General features: G+C 39.2%; 1 protein-coding gene across 1 annotated transcript in view; it reads left to right on the top strand.

Moving 5' to 3' along the window:
- Positions 1-18863, top strand: part of LOC104152994 (homer scaffold protein 1) — a 120660-nt gene that overhangs the window by 6370 nt on the left and 95427 nt on the right. Inside the window, exons 4-5 of the mRNA XM_068927905.1 lie at positions 10850-10916; positions 13119-13208. The gene's annotated coding sequence lies outside the window, so the exon portion shown is untranslated. The remainder of the gene's footprint in view (positions 1-10849; positions 10917-13118; positions 13209-18863) is intronic.

The raw sequence follows: 18863 nt of genomic DNA, 5'->3' as shown, positions 1-18863 counted from the left end.
ACCTTAACTCTACACCTCTAGGTAGGTAGTATGCTATGGTTTTAATTACTTCCTTTTTGTGCAACTCTATATAGGTGCCCACCTTTTATTATATGGATTCTAATTATATTGCATGTTAATTATAGTACATATTAATTACACTGACTATTCAGCAAACCTTAGAAAACAGGCCTTAACTGTGTCTGACTGCATGAAAATACCTTGCACAATGATATTGAGGTGACTACATGATGTGTATCTAGAAAGCTAACTTATCTGCCTAGGCATTTGCGAGTGTTTTTTTTTTTTTTGAGTTAGAATAGCACAATATGAATAACTTCACAAGGAGAGAGAAATCTTAGCAAACATGGGCAATTTACAGGAGGTAAATGGTACTTTCTGGAAAGTTTAAGCAGGATAATGGTCCACTTCTCCAGCAAAGCATGAAATTACAGTATTAGAAATGTGCATTGTTCCCTAACTCCAATGTGTACCTTACACAGACATAGCTCTTGCTCCTTCCCTCCACTTTCCTTCCCAACAACTTGGCAAGCAGTATGAAGTCCTTGCAAAGGTAGCATTTGCCTACTAAACTGCAGATTCTCCTGCTCAATTCAGGATTCCTGTATCTGCCTGCCAAAAGAGCAGATTTATATGAAATTTTGCCTCATTAAATTAACCTTTGGGTCTGTTAATATGTAATGGATGTACAGATGTTGGAAGTTAGAAACCTCAAGTCCAGAGCCCTGGCAGTGAGTCATTTAACCTCTTCAGGATGGTTATTTGAAAGGTGTAGCAGATTGTATGGTACATTACTGTGAAGAAGGATGATGCCCTCTGTCCATGACAGCAGGGAACGGAAACAGTTCGTATGGTATTTGAGAGAATCTGTTTCAGGAGAGGGCACTTTTGCAGCTGAAGTTCCTAGTGTATTCATTAAAGTTTGGAAGATTGTCACCAAAATAATGTAATAAAAGGATACAGTGTGAAAAGATTTTTAAACATGCTTCATTAATTTTCGTTTCTCAGACTGCTTGTAGCACGTTTGGCAGCGCTGTTTGGGTAATAGTGTATTTCTAGAATGTATGAAAATTAACACAGGTGAGCATGATGACCAGGTAAAGTAAAATCTTTATGTCCGCATTTGTCATTGACAGCTACCTCCTAGAAAGCCATAAATTAGGCTTTACATGTATTGTTATGCATTAATTATTATTTAGCATTGAATGAACAATTAGAGCCCTCACTAAAGCCAGTTACAAGTCAAAAATAATTCAGAATTAGACTTTAATGAACAGTAGTTTGAAGGAGAAGTACCCTGAAGGAAAAATCTGCAATCTTCAAACCCATACACATTAATCAATACAAGAGTCTGGTGTAGAACTCCGTTAAATATCACTGACTGCTCTATACCAGTACGAACAAACTTACTGCAAAATCATAACCTACAAATAATCACTAATGAATTAGTGATTGTTTTTTTTGAAAGGCTGGAACATAACTATGGAAATAAAAAGGAAGATTCAAAATATTTTCTGGGTTTCAGCTTCTTTATCTTACAGGAAGATTTGATACATCCCTATTGCAACTATTGTAGATGCTGGGGAATTACTAGCCAAAAGAACCACAAAAAGTGGTCAGGCTTGCATGTTCTCCCTTCAGAGCTTCCCCGGTTGCCATTTTTGAGACAGAGTAAGGGGTAGGTGGACTGCTCATCTGCTCTAGTGAGGTATCTATTGTGCTCTTAATCTACACTATTCAGTGGCTCAGCAAAGATGAATTGCAGCAGAACTTCTAGTAGTACAAGCTGATGATTTCATTCATTTCAATTTCATTGATTTACTTTCTATTTCCACCGTTCATACCATGGCAAGCTTTACTCTGTCTGTAGCCCAGATCTTGGCTCCAGGAATTTCAGCTGGATCTTTTCTTAATAGCTCATAAAATGGGACCGACTTAGATTCTAATGGCCAGACATCGTAGCCCTGTATAAATTTTATTTTCTAAATCACCTGCAAAGAAAATTTGCTAATAATGAACAATTCAAAAATGGCTGAAAAAACAGTGTTTCCAGATATCAAGGTACAGTCTCAAAGAAAGCCTCATCTCTTAAAAACTTCTATTTAATAAAAGAAAAGTACCAGTTTGAGGCCAGACCTGACCCAGCTTCATGGAGCTTCCTGAGTCAGCAAGGCTCTGCATAGATGTGGACTGACACAAGGACCATAGCAAGAAGAGGCTAAGAGTGGCACCCATTTCCTCAACTCTTCAGGTTGGGGAGGCACCTGACAGCCAGCAGGTGAGCAGAACACAGGAGGAGATTGCTATATCTATAGCCACAAGAAGCCAAGTAAAAGGAGTCCTTCATATGATCTGCTACTGAATACAGTACTTCTGTAAGGTTAATTTACTGGAGAAGGAAGGACATGAAGCTTATATGTGACTTCAGGCTATAAAATACACTTTAATTTGCATCTCAAGTGTTATATGGATAGCATGGAATCAGGAGGAAAATTTGCAACCCGAATCTCCTACAGTGAAAAACAGCTGGTAGGAGAAAACACCCAGGAAGACTGCAAAATAGGGATTTTAGAGCATTAGTGGAGCGTTAACAGTGTTTGAATCTCAGTATTCCTAAACAGACTAGATTACTTGCAGTGGAATCGTAGGGCAGCGTCAAGGAAAAAAATCAGCTAGAAGCAAATAGCTGCAAGGTTTCACTGTTTCCTGCTGAGAGCTTGTTCTGTATCAGTAAACACAAAAGTTCAACAGTGCTAGAAACAACTTTATTACAAGGAGGATCTTGTTTTCACTTTTCATTCTAGCAAACTTTCGGTTAGGTATTTGCATCTCCTCACAGAAATAATGTTTCTTTACACTATCCACCCAGTCTTCTTTAAGATAATTTGAGCACCGCAGCTATATTCCATCGGGGAACAAGAGCACACTGGTGCGCTTGCAGTCCTGTCTTCCAACAGAGAGAGGTCCTGTTGGAGTGCACCATTGCTTCTTTGCTGTCTGTACGATAGATCTCCTCCTAAAGGAAGCCAGAGCAGGAGAGGGGAGAAGGGGGAGATGTTGCTTCCCAGCAGGTAGCTGGCTGCATCCAGGGGACATGCCCATCTTCTAGTGAGATCTAGGAAGTGCTCTCAGATCCTCTAGTTTAGTTGTGTCCAATGGCAACTCAAAATTCTGCAGTGGAGCCTCTAGAGGAAAACTTTCAGAAAGACTAGTTTCCCCATGCTGCCACTACAATGAACATATGCAGGGTGTTTCAGAGCAGGAGCCTAACAGCTCCATGTTGAGAACTTCCTCCATGGCAGAGTTTCTTTTTGTCCAGCAATAGGAGATAGGTTCTAGGGAAACAAACTTCCCTGAATTAATGTACACTCACAAAAACATTCACAAAGCTAACATCAATGCACCAACCTATAAAATTCATGTTTACATTGCCAGAGTTTTTTAAAGTGTCCAAGAAGTTTTGTTATTGCATGTCATAGAACCCTATACTAATCTTTGCCTATTTTGCGCTTCTATTTAATCAGCTAGCCCAGAGTCAATATCTGAAGCTAATAATAGATTAGACTCTTCAAAATACTCCTTTTATATATGCCTAAGCTATTTCAGTTCTAATGGTCTATTCAACGTTGCTAAACAAGATCAGCACAGTGAATGCATGTTCTTTAATGTAAAGCATTTCCTGCAGCTAATGCATCACCCAACTATTAGTGGCGTGCAGACTTCTCTTTCCAAGTATATATCCACAATTTTTCACAATCAGCACAAAGGATGAAATAAAATGTAACACATGCTCTGCATGTCTTTTGACATTGATTTCCTTTTACCAGAGTAAACTTGTTTCTTTATAGTGAGATTAAATGGATCTAAACAGGGCATAATCCAGATGGTTTATTGTACTAATAAAATCTTTTAAAAGCCAACAAAGAAATAATACCAACAATGCACACACCAGCCAGGAAGCACATTTAAAGAGAAGTAGTGTCGCGGACTTGGCAGGACACTACATTGGGCTTCAGAATACAAGGGCTATATTTTTAGATCTGCTATTTGGTTTCTGATGACCTTAGACAGGATTATTCGTTCTGTGATTTTTTTTTAATCTGCCTATTAGATGAGATAGTGATACTTAGTTCAGAAGTTAGGAAATTTGAGATATTTAGACTAAGAGCTGCATCTAAGAGTCATTATTAGAAAATGTAATTGAATTATGTCATGATTCCTGTTTGGAAGCAAACTGTAATTTCTGCTTTCTGAGTTTCCAAGTGACATTAGTAAGGGTCACAGAAAACATCAAGTTTTACTTCTATTATTTCCTTTTTATTTAATCCACTGTATGTGGGAACAGAAGTGCTGACTAACATCCTGAAGTAGAGAATTTCTTTGTTAGTTCCAGTAGTTCTTTCTTAGTTCTCCTTTGCCTAATCAATTTTTGAAAAAATATATAACTTCTGTCCCCAAAAGAAACATTATTTCTCTTCTATGCTTCCATAATAACCCACTTATAAGAATGCTAGTGCAATTAAGTAAGTAGCAAAATTGGTTTAACAGGCTAGCATTCTCCTGAGGATTGCGTTGTTCTGGAGTGAGAAGAAAGATAAAGTTGTCAAAGCCTTTGAGTTCTCAGAAAATTGTAGAATATGTTTAAATATAAAAAGAATTGAATCAGCTTCTATTGTTTTGTAAAATTATATCAATTTGTGTTTGAAAGACCATTTCCAAGCTTGATGCTCATTGGCCTAATGGTTTTAAAAATTTGTTTGAAGATTCTCTTACCTCAGCAAGTTTTTTCCTCTTGTGGGACATTGTCCTTCACACCATTACTTCAGGCCATAAGGAATAGCCACAATGGGGAAAAGACTGAATACAGCCCAATTCCCTATGGATAAAGAAGGGTTTATAACCTGTATCAGCTCTTTCTGAAAGGCTTGAAGGTGTTAGGAAAAGAAATTGGAAGAGGAGAAACAATGTTTTAAGTGATACTTCAAGGTGAAGCAATCAGAACTAGCTTCCAACCCAGTATTGTCTCCTCCCATGTGGTTGTGCTGAGGTTATTTTTGGCCCTTCTACTGAGTACTAAAGGATGCATTAGAGGGTCTTTTTGTGTCCTTCTCTACTCCTTCATATCAGACAATCTAGGATATTTGCAAATTTGTTAGTTTCTAGAGCACTTCATCCATGAAATATTTTTTTTCACTCTCCCACACTCAATAACCAGCTGAGAAAATATGCAGCTAGTTTCTTTCATTCTGTTCTTTTTTTCTCTCTCTCTTTTTTCAGCAGTAGACAGTGGAGGGTGGTATTTTGTTTCTTATATGGACCCACAGCAAGTCCTTGTCTCCTGTCAGAAGCAGGAAAAAAGATGCCTCTAACCCTCTGCCAAATTCAAAATCTTTTCTTTCTTAAGGTGAAATGATTTGAAAAGGACTACGTGAAGTATTCACAGTTATTGAGACATTTCTTACACATACACAAGATTTAATGCAGCAGTACTCCAACTTTCAAGGCCTCCCTTTCTATAAGAATTTACACCTCCACCTCTGGCATTGATACATCTGCTCCATCTTCTACTCTTGCCCAGAGCTTTTCTCCTGCCATGTAGATACCTATCTCTTTTCTCCGGTCTGCTTCATACCCCAGCACCCCACACTTCACTCCTCTCCCCATTGCAACGCTCTGTGTTGACTCTTCTCTCCCCAACATCCTCAAAATAGCAACCCACTTGTATACCAAACTATCAGTAAAGTTTATCCCAACTCCACTCAGTTCAATACCAAAACTCCCCACCTCAGTTTCCAGAAGATGGCCGGCTCCTGGTACTCTTAATCAGAAACATTTTCCTTGCCCCCACCAAAATCGTACCTATTCCAGTTGTCTCTTGGGCTTCCTCCTCTTTACTCTCAAACTCTTCATCTGCTGACAACATCAAAATACCCTGAGGGAACCAGTCAGTTTTCCTTCTCTTTTCTTTCGTATCAGAATGAATTTTTCAGGTGTCTTTTGTATCGCACTTAAAACTTCCATCTTTCAGGATCTTATTTTTTCATTTGCATCCAGGCTGCCTTTGGTTACGTAGGCATAGGTGGAGTGAACATCTTGCCATCAGCAAATGCTACTCACCTAACGCATGAAGAAAGAGAGAAAAAGCTAAGAAACATCAAATCACATGTCTGTAAAAGTGTCATGAGAACTGGGAAGACCATCACCTCAGCATATCTGCCTTGCTGGCATCCTTCTTTGCTTGGCCCCTTGCCTTGTTTACACTGATTCCCACAGGTGTTTGCACCCACACAATTACAACCTGCACTTGCTCCAGTTCCTCCTCTTAGAGCTCTGCCTACTTTTTGGTACTATGTAGTCTGCTCTGCCATGTGACTGTTCTAGTACCACTAGACTCCAGTCTCAATGGGAAAGCTTTTGCTGCACAGTTGAGCTATTCCAAATAGCAGTCTAATTTCCCATGCTCACCTATATGACTTACATGTTTAATCTTGCAGCATATTTTTGTAAGTCTAAAGGAACAAAAAGAAGCTGTGGAAAGGCTATTTCAATTCCATCTGAGTCCTCAAGATTTTGCCAATGCCCAGATCAGAGCAGGATAACTTTGGCACCAAATAGTTACTATGATTACTATTGATTTTACATTAATACATATTAATATTAATATTTATGGTTAATATATTTATGATTAATATGATTATGATTATACAGTTTTGGAAACCATACAGCAAATTTCCAATAGTGGTAAGCAATCTTGCAGGTGTAACCTACTTGCTATCTGAATCAATCAAAACTTCAAAGGAAAAGGTTTTGAATATAGAAGATCTTGCCTTCCTTAAAAAATCAGTAACCAATCAGTGTTGGAAATATCATCTGTTATATCCTAATACTGGTATTTACATATGGGATAACAGTTCCTTGTAATACCAGAAGACAGGGGAAAGATTATCTTTTAAGTTAAAGACTGAGAATTTTCTGCTTAAGGTAAATCTTTGGGGATTTTGTTTTTTTTAAAAGAAGAGTATGAGCTGTTTAAAGAGGACTTGGGAGGGTGGTATTTTCTGTAACCTGTGAAAATTCAGCCGTTGCATGTTTGAAGGTAACATGTAAAGGAAAGAGAGACTGGATATGGTGAAAAAGATCAGAGGAGTATCTTTGGATATGTATATTCCTAGTGAAGCCTTACACTGAGGCATTTATAAAAGTGATATGTCACTATAATGCAGTAGATTTACTGGCTAATAAAGAGAGTTGCTGAATTTCTATCAAGTTCTGCTTTTTGTTCCTGTGGTTACAAGCTAAGGTGCAAGATATAAGCTGGTCAGATACTTGAATGAGCAGGAAGGTTGGGGTACCAACAAGAAAGGGTAATGATACTGATGTTTTGTGTGGGAGGAAGGTGAAGTGCTTGCACTATTAGGTGATAGCTTATGCGACTGTCTACCAGTATTTGAAGTTCTGGAAGAAGTGAATTAATCAACCCGTGACAGTTTGCTGATGGGTAATGTCCAGTCAGGAGGCGCAGCATGAAATAAATGCTCTAGTTTGCATGAGAGCAGAGATAATGGTGCACATCCTTGTAGGGACTGAACCAGTGAAGTAGGATTAGTGTATGAATCTTCGCTTTGGCCTTAGTATCCTCTTCCCAGAGCTGCTTCCTGCTGCATGGCAAGATTTCTATGGGTCTGCTTGAAGCTTTCATTTAATGTTGCTGGACAGTGGTGAGGTCTGAGGTCTGAGCAAAAACGTACTCATAATCCAGATCTGAAGTAAAGTTGCCATTTGAACTGCCCTGGCCTAGTAACTTTTAGGAGGTTGTTCAGAAGTTGTCCTACCACTGTTTTCAAATGCATTTTGTACGTGATTTTGTTCACTAAGGAGTAGTATGGTCCATCCTTGCAGTGCTATCAGCATATATGCTTTGATATGAGACTGCATCAACACAATACTTATATTCTTTATAACAACCTCTAGATCTGTTTCTGTAAAATCAAACACGCAACTAATATTGGATTTGTGTCTAAATGCATTTTGAAGCTTACCTGTCACCTTGCCTGCTGCTGGATGGGAATGGGGACCTAGTCACAAAGGACATTGAGAAAGCCGAGGTACTGAATGTCTTCTTCACTTCAGTCCTTGCTAGTAAGGCCAGCCTTCAGAGGTCCCAGGTCCCTGAAACCAGAGGGAAAGTCCAGGGCAAGGTAGACTAGCTCTCGGTTGGAGGAGGATCAGGTTAGGGAATATTTAAACAAACTGAGTATACACACGTCCATACACCCTCATGGGAGGCACCTACAAGTGCTAAGGGAGGTGACCAATGTCACTGCAGTCTTTGAAAGGTCATGGCAATTGGGGGAGGTTCCTGATGACTGGAAGACAGCAAATGTCATGCTTATCTTCAAGAAGGGCAAGAAATAGGATCTTGAGAACTACATGCCAGTCAGCCTCACATTGATCCCTCGGAGGTGATGGAGCAAATAACCCTGGAAAGTATCTCCAAACATATGAAGGACAAGATTATGACAGGGAGAAGTCAGCATGGATTTATGAAGGGGAAAACACGATCAATCTGATAGCCTTCTATGATGAGATGACGGACTTGGTGGATGAGGGGAGAGCAATGGATGTTGTTTACGTTGACTGTAGTAAGGCTTTTGACACTGTCTCCCATAACGTCCTCACTGACAAACTGATGAAATACGGACTGGATAAATGGACAATGAAGTGTCTTGAAAACTGGCTGAACTTCTGGGGTCAAAGGGTTTTGATCAGCGGCATGAAGTCCAGTTAGAGACCAGTCACCAGTGGTGTGCCCCAGGGGTTGATGCTGGGTCCAGTACTGTTTAACATCTTAATTAATGAGTTAGAACATGGGACATAGTGCACCTTCAGCAAGTTTGCAGATGATGCAAAACTGTGAGGAATGATTGATAGACCAGATAGGTGTGCTGCCATTCAGAAGAACCTTGACAGGCTAGAGAAATGGGCCAGCAGGAATCTCATGAAGTTCAACCCTTGTTTTATTCATAATTATTCAATTTTCAATTATATTGAAAATTTTACCCTTCACTTCAAGCTGAAGCAAAAGGAAAAGAGCACGGTATTGGTGAGCATTAGTTATCTTTTTGCCCTCTCTGGCTACTGACTGATTCTACATCCCACCTTTGTTTCTACTGTGATAGAACACAGTAGATCACCAGGAAGGAAAGGAAGTATCATGCTTAAAAGGTAGTCTACAGAGCAGAATACAGGAAGGACAGAAAAAGGAGGCTTTTACTTTATTTTGTTACTTTGCTTGCTTAATCAAACCTTAGTGGTGCCAGGAACAGTTCAGCATGGTCCTCGGAGGGAGAAACGGTCTGGCCATGGCTTCCAACATTTTGCTCTAGAGAGAAGATAATTATCCTTTATCATTTTCTATCCCTGCGCTGGTATTGGGTAGAGGAGCTGTCAATGATCTTTCTGTGGAATGATGCTGCACAGACTTTTTCCTGGCCTGCAGTTTTTCGGTTATCTCAGAGGATACCGATTTATTTGCTAATGTGCCCCTGAATAAATATATTAAACAAATAACTATGCAGCACGTGTTAAAAGACTGTATGAACTACTGCCATACATCCTTCTCATGTATGAGATTCATTTAGTGTCCCTTAAAATACAGGTTTGGGGAATCTGCATTTCATGTACTGGCCACACAGAGTCTTGGTGCCTCTCGCCAGGAGGCCATGCTAAGCACAGCCCATCTGGTGCTTTGACTCCCACCATGACAGACAAGCTGCAATGCTACACAGCAATGGGGCAATGTGTGCAGTAAAGCAACGTCTTACATTTCTCTAACTGCATTTGTGTCATTCCCCATGTGATGTTCCTGACACAAGAATTGCATGCAGTGGGTCAGGAAAACGATGTTTATAACTTGGTTACGTTAAGTGTTACAGATTTAGTGTAGTTCTCATCCACTTGCCTAGGTAGATCTAAGAGGTAAGTTAGGGTAAGGGATGTACCATCTGAGTATCACTGATGCTATGAATCACAACACAATACCTAGATCTAGGCAGCCAAAGCACCTTTCAAGCTACCGTCAAAATAGACAGATAGATAGATAACTCATTTGCACATGATTCTGCTGTTTAAAGGCATTTTGGTGCCACTCAAAGGTATAGTTTTTCTTCTCTCACTGAGCAAAGTCTACCTATGTTTCCCTCTCTATCCCCTTGCCTACTGCCCATGAAGATTTCAGGTCTTCCACGATATAGGAAAAGACTATGAAAGAGGGCTGCAGAACATTGTACACTATTACTCCTGATGTAACAAGGTTCATGGAACTCAGGGGTAGTAATTTTCTGAAGGCTATTGAATTAGCCAGAACATTTTGGCTAGCATTTATTAAACAGTAAATCCTGTTCGCTCTATGTGAGAGTTTCCATAGACAGGTCAAAGCTGACTCCAGTATTCTTCCTTACTAATGCTCTAACATATCTGTGAAAGCTACTTTGATGAGAGATTGTTCTTGTATCTGGAAGAGGGAAGTGAAGGAAACTGATGTATTTTGAACAGGATAAAGTAATAAAAAATATGCTTCTAACAACAGATAAGAGGTAAAGTTATGTAAACAGTAATTGTATGCTTTCCATATAATTTCCAAATGTCATCCATATTTGCAGAGGTGACAAGATGTTGGAAATGATATCCTAATATCTTCTTGTTAGATGCCAGTAAAGGAATAAGTGGGGCTTATTTTTTCTGTGCACATTTACACTCTGTCAAGTTTTTGGATAAACCATAACTTTCTATGGGATAAGCAACTGTCAATGATATGGAGAAAATGACTATTTTATTTCCTTGCTCTTAGAACGGAAGTAATGGAATAGTTGACTGCTCACCCTCAAAAATAACACACACCTGAATACTACAAAACGGTAAGCAGATACTTTACTATCATAAATACTGGACAATTTATGTACTTAAGTAATTACAGTCTGAGGGCATAGCTAGATATCCAAGAACATAAGTGGATGTGTTTACTTCTCTAATACTCATCACTAGTTAAAGTTAAGTTTTTTTTTTTTTTTTAAGAACCATAGTGGTAAAAAGGTGTTAAACTAGTTCTTCTTGAATGGGCACATCATGACTTTCCTTCCTCTTTTGAACATTGCTTTATAGACATAACTAATTTCATGTCTCAACATCTAACATAATCCTAATACATGTAACAGGAACACAACAGTTGCAAGCTGGAAGAGAACAATCAAACTGTTCTAAAGGAGCAGTTTTAGAGCTCCTTCAGGATATGCTTATTTCCTAGTGAACAGGCAAAAATTCATTAATACCTTAACTCCTGCTATGACATCATTCTTGTACAGACAGCAAGCACATAAATAAAGAATAAGTAATAAATTTAGTATTAGCCTACAGGAAATTGAGAGACTGGCTATAGAATGAGAATACATCGAAGAAGCAATCTAAATGCCAAAATGATACCAAAATATGATTGACTTTATTTTTAAACAATTAAGAAGACACCCATTAAGGCTTTGAGTTTTATCATTTGTAGAGGATTCAATCCCTTTGGATTTATTTAAAAAAATAGCATGTTTCCTCCTCAAACCATAGAATTTTCTTATTACAGAAAAAAGATCTTCTGAAAATCTCCACATAAAATCCTTAAAAACTTAAGAAAGAGTAGTAATTTTAAGAAGGTTCTTCAGGAAATGCTTACTACCTTAAAAAAAAAAAAAAGAATGCATATCTTTCAAATATCCCATCAAACATCCCAGAAAAACATCCCGCTACAGGTCAGGAGAAGTTGGATTGCTCTTCATTATCAGAGAACTGAGAGAGCTCTATAAAGAGCTTCTGCAAAACTGCTGCCCTTTCTGGTTCTCCCAAAGGGGACTGACGTGTGAGCTGCTTGCTGCTCTGAGTATAAGTACAGCTGAAGATAGAGAGCATCTCATGGCCTCCTGATGGCTGAGGCGGCTGGCCTCTCTTTGTCCTGTTTCACTAGGATCACTAAGAGGACATGACAGTCATGCTGAAGGAGGCCAGTTCTCCACTAATTTGTCTATGATTTTATTGCACTAGTCATCTGCTGACAAGGAGCCAACAGGGTACTTAGCTGCCCTCCTACCCCTCTTAAAACGCTGAAGTTTCTGTCTTGGTCCATCATGACCATTTTTAATATAGAGAGAATAGGGCCCTTGACACTTGTCTGGATCCTCTGCATCCTTTATTATGAAAATCAGCAAAAAAGAATCACTAACGCCAATACTTATTTTCAAAAGTCACATGCTGAACCAAACTTATTTCCGGAGAAAATATATGAGGAAAGCTGGAGTTATTTAGTATAACCTAGAAGACAGACAGACAGACATAAATAAAACAGCCTTGTGTTTCAGGAAATATATCAGAACTGAAGAAAGAGGAGAAAACTGGTGTATCTCAGAGCACAAGAAAAAGAGAGCATAAACATTTGTAAGCTGTGCTTAACTGGCCTCTATGCTCTGACCACTACGCGTTCTCAGTTATACTGGCTATTATGTCTATAAAAAAGATTTTATTAACAAGTTACATCATATCCCTATGCCATTAGAGACATAACAATAATCTTTGAGTCTCTCTTATTTATTATGTATTCTATGTTCTATGTCCAAATAAAAATTGGTTCAGAGTAAATATCAGAAATCAATCACAGAATTTATTGTAGGCTGATAACTGCTCTACAATGAAGCATATTCACCTCAAAATAATGAAGCATATAAACCTCAAAAAATTCAGGATGATGTTTAAAAATTGAATATATTACTATATGGAAAGTCAAGAATAAAAAAAGAACCTGTTTTATAATTACACACTGAGAGGATGGTCTGGGTGGGAAGGTGGGAAATCCATATTTTTGGGAAAACAGTTTACTCAGCTGTGGAACCACCAAACTGAAATGTTTAAACCTTGAAGCTGCTGCACAGTATCATTGGAGGGTGCATATATAAGTTTTAGAATTTCTTCTGATACAAGTACAAGGTTATATGTATAATGCAGTTAATTAAATAACTAAACCATGCTGGTTCTGAAAATCCCATTTCACCTCCATCTCAATTTCTTTTTTTGTAAATTTCCTGAAGTGGGAGTTGTGCTCTTTATGGTGTTTCGTATCAGACGAGGACATAGATATCTACCAGAAGACTTCCCAAGGTGCTTATAGTTCCTACAAGGTTAGTGAATCTGTTATAAAAATTGAAAGTACTACCATTGGTAGAAAATTTTGTTTGTGAGGTGCGGGGGGAAGGGTGGAAGGTTCTTCCTTATGGCATGGGTCAGGACATTGTGGCCTGTTTTAACTTTCAGCCTCAGACTACATGTACACATGTACACATGACTACATGTAGTTGATGTATAATGGAGTGTCTACAGTTACATGGCTAAAATTAATATCAAGTAGCACCTAAGGAGATCTAAGGCTAAAAAATAAGTTTTTAGTTAGGGCGATTCAAACTGGTCTGCATTGGTTTTGAGCACTTATGTCTATGTGGACAAATAGTAGCTCATACACTCAAATGTATGGCTGCATACAAGCCCAGGAAAAGGCATGCAACTGCAGAACATTGTGCGGGGTCTCAGCAGCTCTCCCCTGTCCCTTCCAGGCCTGCCACAGGCCACAGCCAAAGTAGGGGAAGGTTGGGTGGGACTGTGCTGAAGGCCCTACCCAGCCCATAGACATTAGTCTCACAGACTAGAAAGGACAAAGTAGTGGAAAGGACAGAATGAGGTATTTGAACACATTAGGAGAAGAGGAGAAACAGATTTTTCTTTGGTCTGTGTGAAAGCAGTAGGAGGGCAGCAGTATCCTGCTTGGTGGTGCATCAAGACAGTGGGCGTTGACTTAGGGCTGGTACAGAGCTTATTAAGGTCATTTAGACAACAGGAGCAAGAGTGTAAGTGAACTGAAAAGACAAAGGTAATAAATGAAACACAGAAGAAAATTGGAACAGAGATAGGGGAGAAAGGTAATATCGCAGTCTGACTTCTCTATTGCACTGATTTGTAAGAAGGAAAACCTCAAATAATGCCTCACTTCCTCTTACATAAATCTTAGACACAGAAAAAACTATGCCAAGAGAATTTAAAACATAAAGCCAAGTATTGAGACAGTAGGAAATGGCAGAAATGACTTTGCTTGTGCAACTTTAATTCAGCTACTTTGTGTGCATGCATTATGTTTGCATAATATAGCCTTTAATCTGTTCACACAGAAATACTGTTAATAACCATCTTAACTGCTAGAGTTAATATTCACAAAATCTCAAGGCTCCCAGAAGATGGAGAGCATCCATGCCAACGTTAAAAAAGTCCCTCAACTAATATTACACAGGCAATGCAGCAAAGAGAAATTAGGTTCCCCTGAACAGCGTTCAGCTGCTAAAACTATAAAATCATGCTCTCTCTCCATTTTAGAACTATTCATTTTTTCCTCTTTCCCCCCCTAAAACCTGTTTCTGTGGCTCTTCCTACAGTCTTACAGTACAAGCCTTTTGATCCAGGCAAGTGGAGACTAAGTTTCCATCAGGAAATGTATGCTTTCCAAGTAATGCAATAAGCAAGTCTTCTTTGAGGGAAATTTTCCTTCGCTGCAGATCTGTCTTGCTAGCAGATCCATCTTATGTGTTGAATGAGGCAGGAATTCTGTGCAAAACGTATATAGACAAGTAACTACTTTATCATAATGTATATGCATAAGGCGATGATGAAGTTTGCCTGTGCATTCTCAATTCCGACATTTCTAAACCTTGAGAGCCTATCTATACAAGCTTTCTGTGCTTATAATAACACTTTCTACCGTCTCTAAATGGCTTCAAAAATTTGAACCATAAAAGACAAGTCCCACCCTGTGGCATCATATGGTCCCACATGAGCCCCAGCATAGGTCACTTTGTCATTTGACCGTTCAAAATAACTGGCAGAACTTACAGCCTACCACTGTCACACAGACAGCACTGGACAGAGGTGAAATGTGAATTTAGCCTGTGGGTTTCACTGCTCTTTTTTGACAGCAGAGGAATGACAAGTGTCATTCTGGGTTCTATGCCTGTGCCTGGAGAAAACACCTGCCCTGCTGAGCACACTGGCCACCCAGTCTCACCCATCCAGTTTGAATAGTTCTGCCTCCTTTAACACGCCCCTTTTCATTCACTCTCTCCTCTTTTGATCCCTCATGTCTGTATTCTTATCTTTGACTTGCCAGTTTCAGTTTCTAAACAGCAGACTTTTCTTCTCTGTTCACTGCCCTACCATTCTAAAGTAGGTAGTAGTAAGTATTAGTAAGTAGTAGTAAGTATTCACTACCCCACCCCTCCAACTTAGATTCTCCCCATCCTAGTTCTTCATTCAATCAGTTTCCCTGCCTGCTACCTTCTTCAAGCCTTTCTCATTTGATTTTAGCCTTCAGTCTTTATCTCATTTCTGTTACATCCTTGGTTCCCACTCCTTTACCTGCCATTTCCCTCTCTGGCCCTTAGTCACAGTTTTCACTTGAACTTCTGACTGTTTTCCTGTAATGTCAAAGCTGGTCTAACACTTTCTCAAGCTGGTCTCCAAGTCGTCTTCTCTCTTAAGCCTGAGCTGCAGATTTGTTAGTACATTCCCCAAGTTTGTATGAAGAGTCATATTTCTCAAAGCTCAGTCTGGTGTAAATTGGACCAACCTGATAGAAGAACAGAAGAAGAGTAAGTGAAAAAAGATATTGAGAGTGTTTGTGGTCAAATTTCATTTTCGTGCTTCACAGCATGAAGATGTTAGTATTTCTCAGAGACAACTTGGGCAACGTTTTCTCACATGAACAAAAGAATGAATGTGCTAGCACTTCATTCTCAGCAATCACTGAAATTCACGTGCATGGAAACTCTGCAGAAATAGTTGGAAGTTCCAAATGTTCTTTATGGAAAAATTTACAGAAATGCAGGATAATTTTATCTATGACTCCTTCAAAATCTCAGGAAAAGTCATCTCTAAGAAGTAAAACTCAGGCAGAAAATTAAGCAGTTTCTTTGAATAGTCACAGAGAGATTCTATTGTTAGAACTTATACAAACATTTTCAAAAAATAAGTAGGAAAAAGGAACTGCTAAAACCAGAAGCTAATTATTCTAAGACAATCTCATGTTCACTAGTAAATGAGTACTTCATATACTACAAGGTTTCAGACCCTGAGAAATAATCTTAAAAATATTGACCTATTATTTCAAAAAATAGGAATGATAGGAAGTATGGATACAGAAATCATGGATGATATTTGTCATTTATTAGGAGCTTTACAGGAAATCAAACTTGGTCTGATTTTGTAGGACAGATCAAAAAGAAAAATGCCATATGATTGCTATGACAGTCTTTCTGAAAACACAGACCATATGATCTGTAATGTAAATATGACTGAAGAAGATTTTTTGTATGTAGTTTCTTAGATGTGACCCACAAAGTACACGCTAGAAGAGATGGCTCTTTGCTTTCAAGCACAATTTTACCAAGAAAGGAATGTTCTTGGAGAGGTTTCAGATCCACAGTACCGTTATTGCTACATTTCAAAACTCATAAGTAAAAATACACTGTTTTTTCAATATTTCCAGCATCTTCAGCTGAAATTGTGCAAAATATCTGCAACGATTTGGGGAACCAAAGCTGAGTAATGAATCTAGATAGATTTGGAGTAATTAGACAGAAGTGACAAGCTGACATAATCAGTCTGCTGGCATAAACTGATTCTGCCTCTTCAGTGGTCAGAAAAAACATGGGAAGGAACTGCAGCCACTGACAAAGCTGACTAAAAATGAAAGCATTACTCAGGGTTCGGTATCATTAAAAGACTCCTGTAGGGGCGTGCTGCCACAGAGCTGTGTAGGAGATGTGTGATCTATTTCTGGTGGTAAGACAATGAGATGTTGGAAGTGGGTGCCGGAAAACTAGCATTCTCTGGCAACAGGACAGAGTTAGAAATATTGGACCGTAAGGCATCTCAGGGAATTATGTCATACAGTTGATTTCAAAAACAAATCTAGTCCTAGTTTAAGAGTACCATATTTACTTGAATATAAGGCAACACGTAAGTTTCTTTGTCTATTCTGGGAGAAAGAGTGGTGAATATAATTCCTCCAGAATCCCTTCAGGCCCTCCAACCATTCTACTACCTGATACGACAGTGAAGATTTTTCTAGACTGATGAAAATGCAGACAGAAATCTTGGGCTTAGGGAAGAGATCGCCATTTACTCTATTCCCCACTTCCCTCTACTTCATTTATAAATTAAACACCGATCCTGCAAGGGAAAACGATGAAGAAGTGATCCCACTCACTGAAAGAAGCATGTGTGTGGGGAGAGAGATTTGTGATTAGACAGCAGAAAGGAGGGCAGGGAAAAGACATAAAAGAGTAGGAGGAAGGAAGAGACACGGAATAGCAATGATGTACAAAAAGAACTGAGGAAAGAGTTAGGTGCTAGCTCCCTCATCTTCAAGGGGAATAAATATGCTTGGCTTCTTTAAGGATTTTGGAATTTACACTCATCTGGAATTAAACCAAATGGCAGCTGATGGAAGGGAGCAGCAGTAGCACCCCCAGCCCAGAGCCTTGGAAGCAGTGGTGGCTCCATCCCTCCAGCTACCTTCACCTCTCCCACAGGAGGGCAGTGAGGGCTGCTGCCTGAGTCCTGTCATTACTCTTCAGTCATTGTTTCTTTTGATCCCAACAGTTATTTTGGAAGGCTGCTTTTGTCCCAGCTTCCTGAAGATCAGCAACCTTTGGATTGCTGGGAAAAATTATTTATAGCAAGTTTACACCCATTTGTTCTTTTGCCCTTTGATAGCTCTTTTGTTTGTGTTGTTCCCACCCAAAATATTTGGAAAGCATAATAGTATGTTGTTTCAGATTTTAGTCTGATAGACCAAACAAGCCAATTTTAATTCCCTGCTTGCAAATAAAAGCTCTCAGGTTCCCTAAGCACCCTTATAGTTTCTCTCTGCTTTTGGTGGAACTACAGTTCCCTTTTTGGAATATGATGACTAGAGTTGCACAGTGAATTACAGATCAAATCTTTTCAGTACTTCATCCAGTGAAATGGGCTTTCCCTGTCTCTTGAACCAGCACATTTGCCTTTTCCCTAGCAATATCATAACGGTAGCTCATAACTACTGTGTGATAATACAGATCTGTTTTTGCATGGAGAATACAGAGGTACAGTGTAAGTTTAATCAAAATAGACGCCTTTGTGATTCTCCTTGCTTTTCAAGCTCTGTTCCACTGCTGTTCCAGGACTCTGGCCAGGCTGATGGCCATGTCGGTACTCAGCAGGCTTGAGATTCAGAGGGCCCAGCCATCTGTTTTTTCCCATCTACAGGTATCCCACCAGGAGGTCCAACCCAACACTCCTTTCAGAGGTATTGGTACTGCTGCCAAGTTTACAGGTTTTGCCCCAGCTGGGGTGGCCATTTAGGGCATGGGTGTCAGAACAGGATTTGGCAGCTCGATGATTGGCTATGAATATAGACAACAAGAATATGTTGCTCTTAAGCTTTGCCTTGTCTGAAGCCATCAGTCTCTTTTGTCTGATAGTGGCATTTTTTACCAACTTTGCCGGCAGACAGGTGCTGACCTGCTTGTAGTTTCTATGAGACAGTATGCTCTACAGCTCGAGATGGCCTCCATCAGAGCGCTCCAGACAAACTAGGAAAAGAGTTCTAAAAAAACAGAAAGAAACAACTTAACAGCTGAACTTACAAGTGTCACTGTTAAATTTGACCACATTTGTATTACTTCAGTCTTCAAGATTAGGTGATTCTCTATTTTTTCTCCTGTTAATGACACAGTATATGTTGTCTATCATTT

The sequence above is a fragment of the Struthio camelus genome, chromosome Z (assembly GCF_040807025.1).
Source record: "Struthio camelus isolate bStrCam1 chromosome Z, bStrCam1.hap1, whole genome shotgun sequence".
Classification (NCBI taxonomy): Eukaryota; Metazoa; Chordata; class Aves; order Struthioniformes; family Struthionidae; genus Struthio; species Struthio camelus.
The sequence above is the reverse complement of the archived record's forward strand: the minus strand, read 5'-3'. Positions and strand labels throughout refer to the sequence as shown.